This window comes from Rattus rattus, chromosome 4 (genome assembly GCF_011064425.1).
Source record: "Rattus rattus isolate New Zealand chromosome 4, Rrattus_CSIRO_v1, whole genome shotgun sequence".
Classification (NCBI taxonomy): domain Eukaryota; kingdom Metazoa; phylum Chordata; class Mammalia; order Rodentia; family Muridae; genus Rattus; species Rattus rattus.
The window spans coordinates 166,381,380-166,402,332 of NC_046157.1; positions in this window are offsets into that span (position 1 = coordinate 166,381,380).

Here is a 20,953-nt window from a genome sequence, read left to right on the forward strand (position 1 = left end):
GATCATTTTTTACAAATGCATAGACAAAGCTTGGGAGGGATGACATGTAAATAGAAAAGAAACGACAACTGGGTCTGACTGCCTGAAAGAAGCTGAGAGGTGTTTCACTGACATAAGTTGACTTGTTCAGGACCGCTTGCCAGGGCAGACTGAAGCTTCCTGCTCTACTCTTTGAGCATAGACTGTTCCTATGGAAACAATCACATCCTGCTAAAGCTTCGGGTTTTGTTTTCTTTCCCCCTGACCTTTCAACCACTGATGTCTCAGTGTTTCAAGATATTTGACACTCTTCTATTGCAACCTTCTTTACGCGTTGGCCTTTGACAATCTTCTTGGTCTCATGCCTTAAGTACCAGACGTTGTCTCCTGACACCCCAATTTGTCTTTTCAGCCATGGCCTCCTGGTCCTCTTTGCCCTTACATCACTGACTGCTCACAGTAGAGCCGTGCCATTCTCACCATGCTATGGAATGAAATACGAGCACTGCACAGAGCCAATCGCATCTTCAGGAAACAAAATCCCTGCTAAAAACAGCTTGGTTGTTCTTGAGTTCTATTTTCCTCTTATGGATTACATAAAATTCATAAGTATGCCCTGTTGGCTATACTTGCATAACATATCCAAAGCGTGATACTTCAAAACCAGGTAATTTATGACAAGATACATCTTGCAGTTTTAGTTCTGTGCGTTTTACAATTTAATATACTGTTGGTTTTCTAGTTAAATAACTGTTGCTGGGTTTGTTTGTTTATTCGTTTTACTTGCCAACTCTATGCTTTTAGAATTTTCCTAAAAAGCTCTATTAATTGCCAAATGTGAGATTTCCCTATCCAACACTGTTGCAGGGGTTGCCTGACCGATAGGGAGTGGGGATCAGTCAACTGGGTCTCCGATGGTGAAGGCCATACCAATGTCAGCAACGTATTTACTTTGGACTTCACTGACTTCGTACACTTGTTCACATTTGTGACTGTTAACTTTTTATGAATTCTCCCAAGCCATTTCAATGATTTAAATATGACCTTTGACTGTTAGTGATTATAATTTATGTTACATGGACGCTGTGTTTTGTGAGCTTTGATTATGATCTAACGCTTTGTTGTATTACGTTAATATAACTTGGGTTTAAGATGAGAGTTTCGGGAAGAAGCAAGCTAGTTTCTCAGGTGACCTAAAACATAGCTCTGAAGTGGCTTCTCTTTAATCATTGCCTTGGAACAGTCTCATCCAGAGGTCCTGACCTCAATTGCCCTACTGGGACTATGAGAAACTTCACCATCCAAACCCTTGCTGGCCTTCTATCATGGCCTCATGTGTCTTCTGGCCCTATGTTTTTGGGTCTAGTTGATATTACTATTTGGGAGTTGATACTCCCTTGATCAGGAGCATTTGTCCTAGTTGCCCTTGTGTGATATCAACCGTGCCACAAGGAGTAAGCCACAACTAGCTTTTGGTCGTTTGTCCTTAGTGGATCTTTCAGACAACAATCTGTTTTCATATGCAACAAGCCGAAAGCATTTGATTGTATATTATTATAAATTAATATGAGAAGTATTTTTCATGGATAGATTTGACTTTTCCCTGGTAATAAAAAAGCTCCATTAGTTTGTAACAAGTTGTGTTTTATTTTTGTCTCTGCTTGCTCCGATTTATTATTTGTTCATTTATTACCCCAGTTGTCCCTTCAAAAGTTTCATATATTGCAATTTTGAATCATCTTTCCTTAATCAAGTACGCTTATTTCTATTAAAATTCAATTACTTCCATCTGGTCTACAACTGTGCCCCAGAGCAGATTGGGTGCTACACACACACACACACACACACACACACACACACACACACACACACACACACACACACACACACATACTCAGAGACACCTTGACTCCCAGGAGGACCATTATAACCAGGCTCATAGGACATACAGTCTCCAGACAGTAAAAAGAAGGCCAGTTAACACCAGAGATAACCAGATGGAGAGAGGCAAGCACAAGAACATAAGCAACAAAAATCAATGCCACTTGTCACCATCAGAACCCAGTTCTCCTGGGCATATACCCAAAATATGCCCCAACATACAACAAAGATGTGTGCTCCACTATGTTCATAGCAGCCTTATTTATAATAGCCAGAAGCTGGAAAGAACCCAGGTGCCCTTCAACAGAGGAATGGATACAGAAAATGTGGTACATCTACACAATGGAATATTACTCAGCTATCAAAAACAACGACTTTATGAAATTCGTAGGCAAATGGTTGGAACTGGAAAATATCATCCTGAGTGAGGTAACCCAATCACAGAAAAACACACATGATATGCACTCATTGATAAGTGGATATTAGCGCAAAAGCTTGAATTACCCAAGTTGCAATCCACAGACCACATGAAGCTCAAGAAAAAGGATGACCAAAATGAAAATGATTCCACCCTTTCTTAAAAGAGGGAACAAAAATATCCATAAGAAGGGATATGGAGGCAAAGTTTAGAGCAGAGGCTGAAGAAACGGCCATTTGGAGCCTGCCCCACATGTGGCCCATATATATACAGCCACCAAAACTAGATAAGATTGATGAAGCCAAAAAGTGCATGCTGAAAGTGACATAGATCTCTCCTGAGAGATACAACCAGAACATGTCAAGTACAGAGGTGAATGCTAACAGCAAACCACTGAACTGAGAATGGGACCCCCTTTGGGGGAATTAGAAGAAGGATTGAAAGAGCTGAAGGGGTTTGCAACCCCATAAGAACAACAGTGCCAACCAACCAGAGCTTCCAGGGACTAAACCACTACCCAAAGACTATACATGGACTGACCCAGGGCTCCAACTGCATATGTAGCAGAGAATAGCCTTGTTGGGGCACCAGTGGAAGGGGAAGCCCTTGGTCCTGCCAAGGTTGGACTCCCAGTGCAGGGAAATGTCGGGCAGGGGATAAAGGGAGGTGGATGGGGGAAACACCCTTATGGGAGAGGGAGATATAGGGGGCTTATGGACAGGAAACTGGGAAAGGGAATAACGTTTGAAATGTAAATAAAGAAATATATCCAATTAAAGAAAAAGAACCCAGTTCTCCTAACACAGCAAGCCCTGGATAACCTAAAACACGTCTTAAACAAGATTCTGACCTAAAATCTCATCCAATGAAGATGATAGAGGATTTCTAAGGAGGACATAAATAACTCCCTTAGAAAATACAGGAGAACACAGATTAACAGGTAGAAGCCCTTAAAAAGGAAATGCAAATCCCTTAAAGAAATACAGGAAAACACAGTCAAACAGATGAAGGAACTGAACAAAACCCTTCAAGTATCTAAACATGGAAATAGAAACAATACAAATATCACAAAAGGAGTCAACCCTGGAGATGGAAAACCTGGGAAAGAGATCAGGAGTTACAGATGCAAGATCACCAACAGAATACATGAAGGAGAAGAGAGAACCTCAGGCACATAAGATACCATAGAAGATATTGACAAAATGCAAAAAACTCCTAACCTAAAACATCCATGAAATTCAGGACACAATGAAAAAAAACCAAACCTAAGAATAATAGGAATAGAAGACAGTGAGGATTCCCAATTCAAAGGGTCAGAAAACATCAACAAAACCATAGAAATGGGGGTAAAGAGCTAAACAAAGAATTCTCAACTGAGGAATCTTGGGCTGAGAGGCACCTAAAGAAATGTTTGACATCCATTGTCACTATGGAAATGCAAGTCAAAAGAACCCTGAGATTCTAATATACACCAATCAGAATGGCTAAGATAGATCAAAAACTCAGGTGACAGCAGATGCCTGCCAGCATGTGGAGAAAGAGGGACACTGCTTCATTGCTGATGGGACTGCAGGCTGGTACCACCATTCTGGAAATCAGTCTGGAGGTTCCTCAGAAAATTGGAAATATTTCTACCTGAGGACCCAGCTATACCTCTCTTGGGCATATACCCAAAAGATGCCCCAACATATCACAAAGACACATGTTCCACTATGTTCATAGCAGCCTTATTAATAATAGCTAGATGCTAGAAAGAACCCAGATGCCCTTCAACAGAGGAATGGATACAGAAAATGTGGTACATCTACACAGTGGAATACTACTCAGCTTTAAAAAATGATGGCTTCATGAGTTTTTCAGGCAAATGGATGGGACTTGAAAATATCCTGAATGAGGTAGGCCAGACCCAAAAGGACATACGTGGTATGAACTCACTGATAAGTGGATATTAGCCCAAAGGCTCAGAATACCCAAGATAAAACTCACAGACCATATGAAGCTTAACAGGAAGGAAGGCCAAAGTGTGAATGTTTCAATCCCACTTAAAAGGGGAAAAAATGGGAGGTAGAAGGAAGAAGGAATCTGGGTGAGAGAAGATGGGGAAGGAAAATGGGGGAGGGGTAGCATCAGTTATGGGAAGAGACAGGAGAGAAGTAGGGAAGGCTAGGAGAATGAACAGATACATGTGTCCCTAGGGGATAATGGTGGGACAGGGGGTTAGGGTGAAGCCACTAGAAAGTCCCAGACTCCAGGTGTGCAAGAGGCTTCCGGACAGATGCAGATACTCACAGGCAACCGTTGAACTGAGCCAGGGGCCTTCAATGGAAGAGTTAGAGGAAGAACTGAAAGAGCTGAGGGAGATTGCAACCCCATAGGAATAAGAACAATATCAACTAAATGGATCCCTCAAATCTCCCACGGACTAAACCACCAGCCAAAGAGTACACATGGAGGGAGCCATGGCTCCAGATACATAAGTAGCAGAGGATGGCCTTATCTGGCATCAGTGGGAGGGGAGCAGCTCGGTCCTGTGGAGGCTTGTTACCCTGGCGAAGGGAGATGATAGAGGGGTGAGGCAAGAAGAGACCAGGGTGGGGAACATTATTTAAAATATAAATAAATAAAAGAATTAATAAAAGAAAAACATGCAATTACCCAGTGTTCAGTTTGCCTCTGTCTCATCACTTTCAAATTCTGGGCAATTTAATCTCTTCTATATGAATATAATAATTGTATTTAGGTATCTAGAATGTGATAAGCCTTTTCTATTAAAATACTATGTAATTATTACATATTAATTGTAATATAGTATGATTAATTTACATTACCTTGTATTAATGATTTTATTATTTAATAATTCATTTATATCTTTGATTCTTAGGTAGTCATTGAGAGTTTTCTTTTATTCTATATGAGATATATGGGGCTAGAGAGTACGTTATGCTATTGCAGAGGACTTGATTCTAACTCTCAGTTCCAAACAGCTTACGATCACCTATAACGCAAGCTTCAGGGGATCTCACGCCTTCTGCCTTCCAGGGGCATCCACCCTCATGTGCACCTATGCTCTTACAGACACATATGCATAGTCATAATTGAAATTAAAAATAAATTATCACAAATTTCACATCCGTATGTTCACATTATTTTTCCGTATGCCAGTGACCCCCTAGATGGATTAATACATATTTTAAACTGAACTATTAGAAGTGAAAGCATCACCAAAGACATAGGACCTTGGATTTTAGTGTCAAAACATGATTCATCCACTTTTCAATTGTCTGAAAAAAGAAACAAAAGTCTTGTCCTTTAAGGTAGTACATCTTAGCTCGAAACTCACCTTGTACTGGAATGTTCTACTTTTTCTCTGCCTCCCTGTGCTATGAGGTTATTTCTGCTCAGAAATTCATAGCACAAAAATAGGTCATTGGAAAATGTGTAGAACATGAGGTGAGAATGTATATGCCTCCAACATATGGCTTTGACAGAAGTCCAGTTACACTGCTTTCTCTTTTTTGATTCTCTCTACTAGTACTACTACTGCATATGAGCGCCCGCGCGCACACACACACACACACACACACACACATACATATTCACACATGTATACATACACTCATACTCATGTATTCACACAGAAGCTCAGGCACACATTTATTCACCCTCATACACACTGGCACGTGCGCACACACACACACACACACACACACACACACACACACGGTTTCTTCTAAAATAGAAAAAAAGTCTAACTATTCATGTAGCTCTCCCAGCTATGTTGACACAAGCTGAAGCTACACTAAATCTCTGTCCTCATGCTGAGATGGAATATCATGTCAAATCTCGCTTTTAATTCCAGAATCAATATTCCTTGTTGAGACGGTCTAGATATTGTTTCTATATGTATTTTTTAGCATGGTCGTACTACTTTATTGTGCAATAAATTAGTTCTCTACATTTGTAAAAGAGCAGAGATCTTTGTAAATGTAAAACAATCTCATAAATTCTAACAATTTGCCCTGAATAATATCTACATAGAGCGATATGCAGAATAACATTTGTTTTAGCACCTCTTATAAAAGTGTGAAATAAAAAATTAAACAAATCATCAAGAATATATGTTTGATTAAAAATATCAATGCCATTCCACAGAATCACACTATATGTTGAGTTTTAAAAAAAAAGAGAGAATATACTAAGATTTCTTGATAACCAGAAAAATAAAGTTTGTTTTTTAAAGGAACTATTCACTGGATACACCTACAAAACTCCTGCATGTTAGCCTCCGGGAATATTTGGAAAGTGGAAAGAAAGACAGAAAGATTGTGTGATCCAGGCAAGCAGGGAGCTTGCTCTGAGCCTGCGTTTCTTAGTCATGTCAGAAATAGTTAATGACTACAGTAAGACAGAGAATTATGAATTAAAAATAAGTCTTGAATCATTTTAAGTTAAATTCTTGGCCATCTGTATGTTTCAAAGAAAGGATACAGGAATTCCTCTTCCATATATGTCCTAACTTCTCTTTAAAGTAACATGGAGGAAGCTTACACAGCTAATAGCATACGTGGGCCTCCTTTTACATCACTCTATATAACCTGTGATTATGTAGGCATGTCTCACCAACATGAATGCGCAAATATCAGCTTAACAAAGGCGATACAATGGCCATGCCAAACCCCACAGAAAACAAAACAAACAAAAAACCCACGAGGCCTAACCCAACGTAAAAGATCACAGGCTACTGAGGAAATGCAGGAACAGAATAGGTTGTCATCTGCAGGGGAGAGAATACCCATTGATTGTTCAGTACCAGTCAGCCCCAAGTATACATACAAGTAACAGTACATAGACTAATCAGATTATATTTAAGAATATATATGTACATATACATATCATCATGCATATATATAAAATACATACATTTCGTATACATATATAATATACATATACATCATATACATGTAAATCATATGCATATTCATCATATATATACACATACACATACATATACATGTTCATGAAATAACAGCACAAAAAGAGACCATGAATCTGAAGATGAGAGGGAAGGGGAATGTGGGAGGACTTAGAGGGAAGAAAGGCAAGGGAGAAATGTAATTGTGTTATAATCCAAAAACTAAATTTTTAAAAAATGCTAAGGCTTAGAAAACTTAAAACTCTCAATCCTCTACCCTCAGCCTTTTCTGTACTGAGTTCATAGCCACGCACTGCCATACATAACAAACATCTTTTAAACAAAAGTACCCCACCCTACTCATATGAAATGGATACGTTCGTTTCTCTGTGTGTTCTAATGATGTTTCATAGTAATACAATATATCATAAGCTTAGCAAGCCCAGTGACTTCTTAAATTTGTTATCTATTTTGGAGTGACAAAAATTTTGTCACAGATATCTTTTTATATGTCAAAAAACACGATAAAAATTAAAATACTAAAGGGCATCAGACTTTCAGATAGAAATTGTTGGTGAATAGCACCACCAGAAAGAGAATAGTTTATAATGCAGTTATAGACTTTTACAGAATTGTAAAATAAAGGGAAGAATTATGAAGAAAAATAAGTTTTGCATTACTGTTTTTTCTTGATCATATGCTTAGAAAATAAATAAATATAGGAATTCCTCCTGTGACATGTGTCCTAAATTCTATCTGAAACATGTACAGAGCTTACTTAAAGAAATAGGATAGATTGGGTTCCTTTTAAATCACTCTATATAATCTATGATTTGAAGTGTCTGGATTAACAGGTAGTTAAACAAACAATAAATGTTTACAGTCTAATTCATCTGCCTAGACAGTTCCATGTTATAAGGGATCCTGAGCTCATTATTAAATTCAGTACACTGATACAAAGTGACAAACATTAATCACATAAATGAGAACAATGATACAATTAAGTTCTGAAAATGTAGCTGTATTTGATGCAACTGTTTCACTTTCTCTTTAGTAACCTTTGAAATTTCTGGCAAATTAGAAGACTATCCTTGTATCTTTTTCATGCCACCAGCTTATTCATTTCCCTGCTCTGGCTAAGATCAATGGGAACAGAAATAGATCTTATTTTCCTAGGGAAGTGGTTTTTTTTTTTTAAAGTACATAAATGATTACTATACCTTGGCCCACAGGTTAACTGAAGAGCCCATGATCTGACCCACTCAGGATGACTTACCATCCTCAACTTGGAAGAAATTGATAGCTTTAAGTTTTTAGGTGAAATCAGACAAAAGAGAAAGAGGAAAGCAAGTAACCCAGGAGGGGGCAGGTATGTTTTTGACCCTGATGTTTGGCTAATGGGTATTTTTACATAAAACAAGGCCTGCTGACCATGGGTGCATAACCTAACTCATAGGAGTCCTTCAATGCGGATGGTAGGGCACAGCTGCAAGGCAGAGTCAGACTGCAGCAATGAACTTGGCAGTTCTCCATGTTGCTTCAGTTAGCATGCATTGATATCAGCTCTGTGGGGTAATGGCTAAGGACCCAGGGTTGTGGCAAGGGTAAAAGGACACAAGGAACAAGCAAAGTAAGAAACTAAAATTCATAGTCCACTAAGAAACATTCTGCCATGATAGCTGTCACATCAAATATTATCCATAATTATCTCTAATTCTTCTTTAGGTAATCACAAACTTTGGGTGATAATATTCATTTTTTCTGAAGGCAGATTAGTGATAACCTTCAGCCAAAGTCAGTAACTGACACAGCAAAAATTTTACCAGCCTTTGTTTGCACTCTAATAAATTAAACAGTTTGCAAGCAACCTTCCGAGATACTGTGCACTTTGTATAACTTTATATTGTTCCCCCATAATATACCTCTATTTTTTATTTTCTACACAATCTGAATGAACTTCATTTAAACACTTATTTCAACTGAAACCTGTCATTAAGATGTTCTTTTGAAAGCTACAGAAAAAATAAACTCCGATGTCCTGTCAACCATTTTAAAAGTGTTGATGATAATATATACTAGGATAAACACTAGGAAATTAACTACAGCTGGTATAAGAAAATTTAACATTCTCACACCACCACTGTTTATTCCACCATAATTTATTGGATTGTGTTAAGGGCATTTGGAATGAGATCTAGGCTTTAATAGGATACATACAAAGTGAAGTATGATCAACTATGTTTAGTGTTCTTCAAGGGTCTCCAGAACATCTTCGTTTGCATAAATGAAATTTTATATCCATTGAATATTAACTCACTTTCTTTCAATCATTTTCGCTTACAACCTCGAATCTTAGAAAAATGCCACATGAGAAAGGTATAGTAATTATCTTTCTATGGTTATTTCACTTTGTTACAACAGCCTCCAAAATTTTTCATGTCATTAATGCTGCAGTTTCCATTCGTAATGCTGAATAATATTCTCTTTGTATCCATTTACCTACTGATAAATATGTAGCCTTTTCCCAAGTACTACCTATTTTGAACCCTGCTAATGGTTAGCATAGTAGGGCTAATATCTAGTTTTAGATAAATGTCCAGCTAAGTATTATAAAAAGCTGATAACCCAACTGAACATTGGGCAAGTGACTAGAGTCTATATTTATTTATAGAAGACCTATGAATGTAGTAAAAGTCAGTGAAAACATTCTCAAAGTCCTTAAGATAGAAATACAAATAAACCAGTCTTTTCTTCACACGCTATTATGATTGCTCTCACATTCTTGGTTTTAAATATCTCACAACTTCAAACCCTTTCCACCAGAAAGTTTACTTCAATAACAAACCCATGACTTATACAGAGTTTTGATTTCTTGGTGACTCCCAGTTTGCTGGTCTTTCTAAAAGTTCAGAGTAGCTCCAATGTTTGCATTATCTTATTGCCCATCTTGCATTGCATTATTCTAATCACCATTTGTAATCAATTAAAAATTAATGTCATTTGTTCCTTCTCTGATATTCTGTGAAATGTTTAGTTTCACTGAACAGCAAAATGAATGCTTTTTACCTATATATCAATTACTGCTTCTTGTGTTTAAACAAAAATTTAATTAATTTTATTTTCATGTGTATCAGCACTTTAATTACTGAAAAAGAGACCATAGTTTAAAAGAAGACTAGTGGGGGTGTATGGGAGGACATAGAGGGAGGAAAGTGGAAGAAATGATGTAATTACACCATAATCTCTAACAATAAAAAAGAACAATATAGGGATCTTTTAAAATCAAGGAGTATGCCTTAAATTATACATGAGTATTTTTTCACCAATCACTTAGCTAAAAGACAGGAGACTTTTAGTCAATGAAAGAAAACTTCTTTTACTTAATTTACTTTTAATATGTTATTTTAATTGAAATACGATTACATCTCTTTACTTCTTCCCTTTCTTCCCTCCAGCCTATCTAGGTACCTTCCCTCAAATCCCCCTCAGATCCCCATTTCGAGTTAATAGACTGTTTTTCTTTGGTTATTTTTATGTGTGCGCATGTGCATGTGTCTCTATATGTAGCTATCTGTTTTAGTTTGCTTGTACACAGTGTCACGTCTAATCAGTCTGCAACAGACAACCAATAAGGGGGCTCTTCACCAGAGAGGCTAGTTTTTCCTCCAGGTGGTCAGTAGTTGCCTGTAGTTCTTAGTCTTGGGGAGTGGTCTGGTAATAGTGACATTGTTTCTGTATTGCTCACACATCATTTATAAGACAAAATGTTTCATTGCAGATTTCCTCTAAATGAACAGTTCCCTGAGCCACAGAAGCAGTAGAGATAATGAGGATGTTCTCTGGGGTTGAGCACCCCATGGACCATTGATCCCTACATTGTGTCCAGTTGTGGTTTTCTGTGAGCATCTCCATTTTCTATAATAGCTAATCTTAGCTGTGGGTATAAGGATAAAAAGAATACAGTAAGGGATTATTCTGGTCTAGAAAATGGTGATAATAGATTTGTTTCTAATGCCAATGCCCTCACCAAGCCCCGGGGAGCTGGCTAGGTTTCCAATACCAGGAATAATTTACCTGTTTGGTGGTCTTATAGTTCAACTGGGCAGCTATTGGTCCCTACTGACCAGTGTATGTAACTTAACGAACCTTTCTGCATAGCTTTTCATTGTGATTATCGTCATGTTTCAAAGGGGTTGCAAATGGGTTGTGCTGAATAATTACTTCCCTCCCTAGACACTGTGCATATTTTTCTATAGTACCTACACTGTAAGGAATGGCTTGTAGGTCACATTTATATCAAATTATTTGAGTCCTGTGTCATATATATGCCATGTTTCAGCAATAGAGGTGTTTGCTTAAACTGTGAAAGGCAACCACGGACTCCATTGCCTGTAGTGTTTTGGAAGTCTTTTGGACTTTCTTGAGAAACCATTCATGCCTCACGCTGGGGTTTTTGTTAGTCTATGGTTTTGTTACTCTATGGTTTTTATGGAGAACATTGTTAACCTGATGAATATACTAGCTTCATGTATATTACATATAATACTTAATATAAATTATATATTAGGTAAATATAGAATAATATAATTCCTTGAGTATTTATCAAATAACCGTGGTGTTAGTTGTCCTGTTGTGGTAAATATTTAAAAAAGGCAGAACCTTTTATCCCGCACTAGCACTGGTACACATAGGGTCACATGCACTGCAATGAATCTTTATCTCAGTAGCTCCATGCTGTCCCCAAGTACTCTCAGACCCAGGTGGTCCGCGAGCCTTGCCAGCGTGGCACCCTGCCAGGCTGGTCCCTAGAGTTAGTTCCGGCACCCGTGGGGTCAAGTGGAACTAACCATAATTTATCTCTGGTTAGTATCTCTCCTGGTAGCTCTCTGCTAGCTGCGAACTCTCTGGTTCCAGCTACCAGGTAAGATCAGAGCTCTAAAAATCCATCATGGGGCTGGCCTATCGCAGCTAGCATGGACCTTGGACTCTGCCCACACTCCCTGTAACCACCCCCTGGTAGTTAAGGTATAAACTCCCAACTACCTGGTAAAAGTCATGACTCAATAAGCTGTAATTTATCAATCAGATTTATATGTTAAATTCTCAATCCACAATACATCCCTACAATAGACCCACAACCAATTGATAAAGATATAAACCGCCCACCTAGACAAGATATAGAAACCCATCCCTTAAGAAATATAGATAACTACCTAGGGCCATTCAAGACCACCCGGATCCTTCTCTGTCTCTATCTTGAGTCTATCCCTTTCCCTTCTCTCCCGCCTAACAATATCTTTATCCCCACCTTACCTTTTTACTGTCCAATTTTTTTTTTTTTTGTTTAAGGTCCCCATGCTTGCGACATCACGTGATTCAACATGGTGTTGTCCCACTCTTACTTAGAAGACAAAACTGAACTCTTCACCTTTAGGCTGATAAACTTACATTTTTAGTGGATTGTTGCCTAACACGTTGGTTCGCCACCTGTGGTGCAACACTGTCCCACTTCCCTACACTGCCTACTCTCATTTTTCTATTTCCCACTTCAGATCACTTGGATCTTACTGTTCCACTGTCAAGCCAAACCCTGCTCCCTCCTGCATATGGTCTTTATATACTTTTCTGGTTTCTGTGGTTACTCTAATCTGAGTGCTCATGTCTGAGGATTTGGATCTAATAACTGGAAAGAGAAGATATTTGTCTTTCTGTGTTTCTGGGTTTCCTCAACATATTTTCTAGATTCATCCATTTACCTGAAAAGTAATAATTTTTATTTTTCCTGAATTGTATTCCATAGTATATACATACCACATTTTAATTATCCAATTGTCAGTTGAAGAACACTTAGGTTCTTCACATTTTCTGGCTATTGTGAATAAGCAGTAATGATCATGAGAGGCCAAGCATCTGTGCTCTGTTAGAGATTTGATTTTGTTTTCTAATTTGTAAGAGTTTTCCACACTGATATCCAGAGTGGCTACACCAGTTTTCATCCCTACCAATAGTGATGAGTGTTCCTTTTTCTCCACCATCACCAGCGTTTGCTTTCAGTTGTTTTGTTGATCATGACCATCCCACCTATGGTGACAGGAAATCTCAAGCTGTTTTCATTTGCATTCCCCAAACTGCTAAAGACTATGAACACTTTTTGAGGCATATTTTTTTATTTTATAGCTCTATAGTATATCTTGAAGTCTGGAATAAAAAAAATAATCACTCCAGTAATCCCGCTCGCCCCCCTACCCCCAGTTGCCATGAGAAGTTGGTATTACAGTTCCTATTATTTGGCTGAGTACCTCCATGAACCTTTCTGTAACAGCAGTGGCAGCCATTTTACAAACAAGGATGACTGTCAAGAAGAAGATCAACACCAAAGTAAGGTACAGTTAATATAGGCTGCTGTGTCAGACATGGGCTCCTTCCTACAGCATGGGTCTCAATCCGGACCATCATTGGTTGGCCGTTACTAAAATTTCCATATGGCCCTTTTCCCAGAAAATCTTATAGGCAGGACATATTGTAGGTCAAAGGTCTTGTGGTTGGTTGGTGTTCCAATCCCTCCACTGGAAGCCTAGCCTGGTTACAGAAGATGGACAATTCAGGATCCATATTTCTCGTTGCCAGGAGTCTTAGCTAGGGTCACCCTGGTCGATTCCGTGGAGTTTCCATTGCACCAGACTTGCATCTGAAATGACCCTCTAATGCCAATCTTCTTTCCTACTCAGCCCTGACATTTGTTCCCTCCTGTTCCCATCTCCATGCACCCCCGAGTCCACCCATGAACTATTCGGTTTCTCCCTACCACGGATATCCATGCATCACCTCCGTGAGCTCTCCTTGTTACATGGCCTCTCCAGCTCTGTGGATTATAACATGATAATCCTTTACAGCTAATTTCCACTTTTAAGTGAGTACATATCATATTTGTGTGTCTGGGTTTGAGTTACTTCACTCGGGCTGAATTTTTTCAAGTTCCTTCTATTTGCCTGCAAATTTCATGTTTTTTTAAACAGCTGACTGATAATCCATTGTGTGAATGTGCCACATTTTCTTTATGTTCTTCAACTGAAGAACACCTACATTATTTCAAGCTTCTGGCTGTTATCAATTAAGCTACTATTTATAGATGAGCAAGTCCTTGTGGTAGGGTAGAGCATTCTTCAGGTATATGCACAGGACTGGTATAGATTTCTCTTGAGGTAGGTTTTTTTCTGAAACACAGGGCCGTGAACAAGAGGCTAAATATCCAAGAGACCTAGGATAGAGCCAAACATGGCTGGCAAAAATAATAGTTAATAAACTATATATAATACTAATACTACTACTAATAATAATAGAAAAAGTTTTAAAAAATGATTCCTAATGATATTTTGCTATACGTGTACACTGGAGCCTAGCATAATAATAATTAGAGTGGCTTCACCCAGCAACTGATGGGATTAGATTCAGAGGCCCACAGTCAAATAGTAGGCTGAGCTTGCAGAATTCTACAGAAAAGGACAAAGAAAGGTTGTAGGAACCAGTGGGATCAAAGACACTATGAGGGAATGACTTAGAGAATCAACTATCCAGGGATCAGAGGGGCTCACAGAGAGTGAACTGACAGCCAGCAAGCCTGTATGGGTCTGACCTAGGTTCTCTGCACATACGCTACTGGTGTGTAGCTTGGTGTTCTTTTGGGACACCTAATAGTGGGAGCAGGGGCTGGCTCTGATTCTTTTGCGTGCTTTTAGGGCCTTTTTTTCTACTGAGCAGCCTCATCTAGCGTTCATATGAGGGTATATGTCTAGTCTTATTGTAACTTGTTATGCTGTTTGGTTGGTATCCCAGAGAGACCTGCTTTTTTCTGAAGGGAAAGTAGTAGTAAATCTGGGGAAGAGGACAGATGGGGAAGAGGGACTGGAAGACAGGAAGGAGGAAACACTTCAGTTGAGATGTAATATATGGGAGAAAAACATACAAACAAACAGTAGTAAATAGAATATTTATTATTCAGAACAGAAATATAGGCTGCTGTGAACTACAAAGCTAAGCAGCTTTAAGGTAAGGCATGTGAACTTTGTGCATATACATATTATTAATATATTATTAATCATTTAATTCATTTACACTTCAAATGATATCTACCTTCCCAGTTACCCCTCCACAACCCCTCCATCCCATCCCCCCCTCTTACCCCCTTCCCTTTGCTTCTATGAGGGAACTCCAATCTGCTTTATTAAGTTGATTTGATATTTTGTCTGACCTACCATGAAACTGAAGACATTGAACAGTATGGGATGGCATGCCTTGTCTCTTTTAACAGGGCAGATGAGTAACTTTGAATTAGACACTGTAGGGACGACACTCTTACAGGTCACCCTACATTGCTGCTGGCCCATCCTGCACTTAATGAACTTCCTTTTTGTCTATTCCCCTGTCATGTGCATGAAATTGCTGATCACCTCACAGGACATCAAGATTTCTTACTTTTCCACCATTAATATTATACCATAAAGGTCTATGTCACTTTTTGTGTTGTGTTGCTGTTGCCTTTTATGACATTTTAAGAATCTACATTCCTATAAAATACAAAATGATTTGCTTGCATTATTATTTTTAAAGTATTTCTGATTCCTTCCTGAGTCCCATCTTTCTACTCTCACTCATAAAAAATACTTTTTCTATATATAGTATTTATTTGATCTCATTTTTTTCTTACTTTTATCTTGCTTAAATTTTCCTGACTTAATGGTTCCAGCCAACAGGAGCTGTTATGTTTCTGTATTGCGTCTGTACTGTTAGGTCACACTGTCTAAGTTCTCAGAACTTCCTAGTAGAGCTGAGCACTGTATTTTTCTCAAGCATTTCTCTTCCTCGGTTATGGATGGTGTAAGTGCCCCTGAGAACCTATTCTGGATCCCTTCGTGCCTTTCTAAATTTACATGCTTTGCCCTGATGTATGGGAGATCAAATATTCTTAGGACCTTTTCACTTTGGGCACAAATACACTTACTTTTTCACCAATCTCAACAAATGAGTTAAACATACCACATTAGAATCTACTCACAATTCCTGTACATTGAAAGCTTCCGGACTGGGATCACATAATGTCTCTTCTGCAATGTGAGCAACCTCAGTAAATGCTTCTTCCCCAAAAGTATTAACTTTATGTTGACATTTGATTTGATATGACTATGAAGCATATTTCAAATCTCTCTAGCGAAGTGCTGAGCATCTGATGAATACTTACCACGCGTACAATTGCTTCCCCAAGCTGATAGCAATTAAATGAGCATTCTGTGTGAGATAAATGGTTCCGTGGTTAAGAGCTCTTTCTTTTTCTTACAGAGGATCTGGGTTAAATTCCCAGTGCCCATATGGTGGCTCACAACTATCTATAGTTCCAGCTGTAGGAGTTCCAATGCCCTCTATGACATCCACAGACACCTGGCACAAATGTGGTGCACATGAATACAAGAAAAACACTTGTACACATAATAAACAAAAAGATTAGGTAGACAGATGATAGATGAAGGTAGATAGATAGATAGATAGATAGATAGATAGATAGATAGATAGATAGATGATACATAGATATTTGACTAATAGACAGATGGATGATAGATACACAGAGAGATAGAGTTAAATGAACATTTAATACCTCTGAGTTCTTGACCTATAATGAATGGTTCACTCAACCATCACTTCCAGATTGTAAATTTCACTTGAGCAAAAGAAAGGCTGTAAATTCTAAGAATTATATTCCACCTGTTTTATAAAATTCAGTATCACAGTAATTGAGGATATTGAGAAGGATTCAGTCATTGAAACAACATATGTGGCAGCATTTGCTCCTACACCTTTGGTCTTCCTGACCTAGTTAATTGGCCCTGTAGACTGCCTGTGTCAAATTGCATCAGGTTTCATTCACTTAACCCATTTACTTGTCAGAATTTCTGTGTTATACTGTGCCTATTTCTTTAGAAAGCCCCATGACTACTTTCCTCATCCATCTGCACTAATATAACAGCAAATGGGGCCTTTAAAATGCAAATAGATTGAATCACCGACTACCTAAAAATTTCCCATAGGTCCTCATTCATGTCAGTTACAATGAAACCAAGATTCTTGCCAGTTCTTAATTGTTCTTTACAGCCCAGCCATGATGCTATCCAAGCTTTGTACCAGTGTCTTTGTAGTATAGTATCAGACACCATGACACCTTTAAGTTCAAAGTTTCTATAGCAATTCAAATCGGCTCCCATCTGAGGAACACTGAGATAGCAATTCCCTGAGAATGCTTCCCCACTGGTTTTTCAAATACCTGACTCTTTCTCTGCATATCTCATTTTATATACATGGTTTGAGAAGCACATCTTGAATACTGTGTAGGGCAGTTTACTTTATTTTTACCAGAGATTTGCTAACACAAAAACTTGGTATTTCAAAATATTTGTCATAGCTGACAATCATCTTACTGAACTTGTGTGTGTGCTTTTCTGTTCTGTTGCTGGAATACACACTCCACGACTGTATCTCTTTTCAATCTTTTTGCCTTTATGTGCACAGCAGGGTTTCTACAAAATTGCTGTGGCACTGATGTCTAAGTGTTGAGACTAAGTGATGTTATTTATCATCCAAGGACACATGTGAAGTGGTATTGTTTCTCCAGAAAATCTTTAGTTGTCTCGCAAAGATACTCAACTGCTGCTGAATACCCCAAGGAAATTTTCTTCCAGAATTTAAATTTTTATGCAACCCTTTTTAATATTCTAGCACAGAATTACTTACATTTATGCAAACCAGGGCTCATTCTAGAAAGAATTATGAAGATTCTGAATAACTATTTATGATAATATACAGAATATTTTAAGTTGAGCAAAACTGAACTTAGAATTTATTTTACAAGTTAAAAAAAAAGGTATAAAGGTCATCACTTGTTGAGAATTTACTTCAAAGAGACACTTCTCTGAAAACTATTTTTATTATCCTGTATTGTTGTCACGTTCAAGAATAGGCCATCGTTATTATCATCCAAGGTTTTCCAAGTCATAATATTGAAGCTTTAGCAGTTTATTAACAATGTTCCCACGATGAGGAAGAAATGGATGTCCCCAATATCCCCTGTGTGGACTCTCTTACACTATAGTTGCCATGTGCTGCATTGCTTCTCAGCAGGGGTGGGAGCATAAGAAATCCAAACACAGAAGCCCCTACTTTTATCCTGGTTTAGCATCCATTGTGCACACAGGTGTGTGTGTGAACTAAAGGCTTGTATAATGTTAGGAACTGTAGCCCTTAGATACCTTTCCAATGCCAAGAGCTGTCTGGTAGTAGCAGAGAACAAAATGGAAGCAGCCTCTCGCCAAGGAGATGAGAGCTCCCAGCATACATCATTTCAAACCTCTGCTTTCTGGGCAGCTTGCTGCAGTTTGTGCTTTTTCTGTTTTCAGAGGCCCAGGAGTAAAGTGAGAAGCTAGGACACAGGATTTCCTTTTGAATATTTTTTTCCTCTCTGGCTATCCTGGAGATTTTATGAGGTATTTGCAGTTTAAGTTAGCTGAAGTGTGTTGCCCTTGGACCTCATCGCCTTGATTGATTTAGTAATTGCTCTAAGAAGTTGTTATAAACAACGGATAACAAATTGTGGATCTGCCTTAACGAAGCATGCGGAGAGCGAGGAAGTTGGATGTTGAGATACTAGACAGTAGAAAGATAATTACTTTCGATGGACAATGGACAACAGAATTCCAATTTTACCTGCTGTACCATGCGAAGCGCAGGGTATGCTGTGTGAATGCAGCATTAGAAAGAGAACTGACAGAACCTTAGGAGGAGCCGTCCTGGCGACTCTGGAAGTGAGGAGGGCCCTACAGGCACAGACGGGGGAAATGCCACTTTAGTAAGAGAAGTACTTTCTGCCCACAGCTTGACATCTGTTTTTCCAGATAATCCTATAATTCAGATCTCTAGAAGATTAAGAGATAAAAGCTCAGCCAGTACTCTAAATAGAAACCGTGGTGAGCACAGCAAACTCCAGCCTTCAGAGGAGAGGTAAGCTGGGAAGAGGCCAAGCAAATTCAGATAGAAACAAGGAGGAAATGAGAGCGAGGGTTTGGTTTCCGCCCCACACTGTCTTCTAATAGACTGAGCCAATGGTCACTGAGAGGGGGAAATGGGCGGTGTAAATGCCTGTCAACGAAAGGAACACTCAGTGTGAAGGCGCCCAGTCTGGACTGTAAAGCAGTGGGATGTCAGTGCTTCACCAAAAACATACCAAACAGATCCCAAGGTTTCCCCATCACAACTATGCAGTATTGAAAATGTACAGGAGTCTGAGACACTAGGTCTGTACTCATCGCAAAGGATAACGCGAGGAAAACCCAAGCTAAGAAGGAGGAAAGATTGCCTGAGTCAGGAGCCCACTCTGCAACTAGTGCTGGGCGGCCTTGCCATGCTTGGCAGAACGTGAGATCTATTATAATATAGATAATATTATAGTATATGTATATTACATATATTATTACATATTACATATCATATATACATATAATAGATACAGATATATAGATAATAGACTGTAGAAAGATAATTGCATTTGATATACAGTGGAAAACAGATTTAAAATTAAAATATAGGCTCCAGGGAGTAGGGAGTAGGTGGGGGGACACCCTCTAGGAGACAGGGCGAAGGAGGAACGGGATGAAGCAGACAGGGAGGGGAGGACAATGATTGGACTATAAAAAATAAAAGTAATAAAAAATTCCATATACTTTACTCATGTATGCAGGCATCTAGACCTTTAAATGAACTATTTTTTAAAAACATGCCTTCAAATATTCACAAAAACTGAAAATCCTTGTAGGATAAAACTTAAAATATATTTTGTTTTATTAAGTTTGGGGAAAATAAATATATATTCCACCAGGTTTCAGGTTTTACCCTTGTGTAATTATATATGTGTGTGTGTATGTGTATATGTATAAAAATATACATATATATGTTTTTATATAGGTATTTATATATGGTAATTATGTATTATATATATGAATTCTCTAGTACTTTTTCTTGAATGGAAATTTTCATAGTGACCATTCTATTTCTTCTCTCAATTGTACTTGCCTTGGGGACATTTGATTTGTCTTTTGAGTTGTAAGTACAGGAAGCTGGGGACAGGCACCCCTCTTGGTCACATGACAGACTGCTAGGCATACGACTTAAACTCTATCTAAATAGGACAGGACACCACTTGAGAGGAGACCGTGAGGTTAAAAGGGTCCAAAAACTACTGAAGGGAAGCCTTAGGCTAGGATGGGATGCAAAGTGCAGGTCTCCTTAGAGAGGATTAGGGGGATTTTCTAGAAGAATTAGGTAATCTAAAATTTCATTGACGGGTGCTAGGGGGTCACAAAGGCTTCGGAAGTAGAAACAAGGGTACTTTGAAAATTCGATTGGATGGCGTTTTGCTGGGGCAAACACGTGAAGGAATATTTAGCTGAAGTGGACACAGGTGAGGTTGATCTGCGTTTGTCAGGACTCCATGGAGAGAAATGCAGCGAAAACTGGTGGCGTGCTGCAGTTTCTTACCACTTCTGTGGACTCGGGCTGATTGGCAGTGTGATGTCACCTGAGACAGACACACTTGCTAAGGCAAGATACATGGTGAGACAAGATCTGTGGAGGACACATGATATTTGGAGGGTATAAATAGGACTTGCCCTCTCTCTGCTCTCTCGCCCTCTTCCCCTGTCCCTTCTCTCCCCAGCCCCCCTCTTCCG